A 1,410-nucleotide genomic window follows, 5' to 3' on the forward strand; every position below is an offset into this window, starting at 1 on the left:
ATGGTCAGAGAGGGCAGTGGGGGGACGTTTATCAGCAGGCCCTGGGTTTGGGGAGACGCTGTGGGGCAGCCTTGGAGGGAGGGGCAGGGCTGCTCATCTTGGGGAGAACGCTGGGACCCCTCGGCCGGCTTGGCCTCCCGGCTGCCTCAAAGGGTCTCCCCATGAATGCGGAAATTTTGTTGTCTCCTGCGCCCCCTGGAGGTTGGCAGGTATCATGACACCCACTTTGGCCACTGAAGTGGGGTTCAGGCCAGAGGTGACCCCAGCCCTCCTCCCTGCTGCCCCCCAAGTTGAGCCCTTCCCTCTGGCCCCTCTGCCAAGGCTGCCCCGGGCCTGAGAGGAAGGTGGATCTTTGCAGGCAAGACCCTGCCGCCTCTCCCTTTCCTGGGACGGGGACCCACATCCCGGCAGACGGGGGCCCCTCAGCTCCTGGGCCCCCCAGACCTGCGGCTCGGGCCCAAAGGAGGCCCCAAATCTGGCCTCAGCAGGACCCTAACTCCAGCCCCCGCAGCAGCCTCCCGCCCTGCCCTGGGCTCTCACATTTGCTAAAGGTTTCGGGGGGCTCGGCCAGGCCCCTGGCCTTGCTGGGGTGGAGCCTGGGGTCCATCTCCCTTAGTGCTGACCACCTCGAGCCAGGGCCTCCCGAGCACCCGGCTGCTGGCGAGTCTGCCCAGAGACACAGTGGAGAGGCTCCTGAGCAGGGAGGAGGAAGCGTGTCTGCCCCCACCCTCCCCACAGCCTCCCTGCCCCCCGGCATTCCTGGTCTCCGTGGCAGGGGCGTCCAGGAGGCGCTGCCCAGCTGGCGAGCAGGCTGTGCCTGGAGGGCCTGGGCCCGGGCCCGAGGTTCAGCTCAGAGACCTGCAGGCTAGGTCCTGGGTCTGTGGGTTCACCGGGAGAAAGACCAGTGGGTGTGTACCCCAAAACGCAATGAGTTCCTTCTGGAAACGGCCTGAGAGCTAGGGGTCGGCATCCTGCAGGCCCAGGGGGTGGGGGGTTCGAGAGGGCAGAAGCCAGCGCGGGGTCTCACAGGACAGCCGGTGGCTCGTGCGGGGCAGGAGGGGCTGAGAGAGGGCAGAGGTTCTGGTTGGGGTGCTGGTCACAGGTCATCCCCCCGCAGGCACAAGGCAGACGCAGAGAAGGTCTCCCCAGGTGGGAGACGAGCAGTCCCTGCCTTCTCAGGGTCTCACCGGAAGAGGAGACGAAATCGCCCCACCCCCACCCCTCCTAGCTGTGCCTGGAGGTGTGGCTGGTTAATGGTGGCGAGGAGGGGGGTGCGACACCCCCAGCCTCCCAGACACCCTGAGAAGCTGGGACCCTGGAGGCCGAGCCTCTCCCGGAAGAGTGCTCTGTGCCTGTCCCAGGCCTGGCTGCTGGGGGGCTCTGTGCTCAGATACGGTGGGGCCAGAGCTG

This window comes from Myotis brandtii, unplaced genomic scaffold (assembly GCF_000412655.1).
Source record: "Myotis brandtii unplaced genomic scaffold, ASM41265v1 scaffold940, whole genome shotgun sequence".
In the NCBI taxonomy this organism is placed as follows: domain Eukaryota; kingdom Metazoa; phylum Chordata; class Mammalia; order Chiroptera; family Vespertilionidae; genus Myotis; species Myotis brandtii.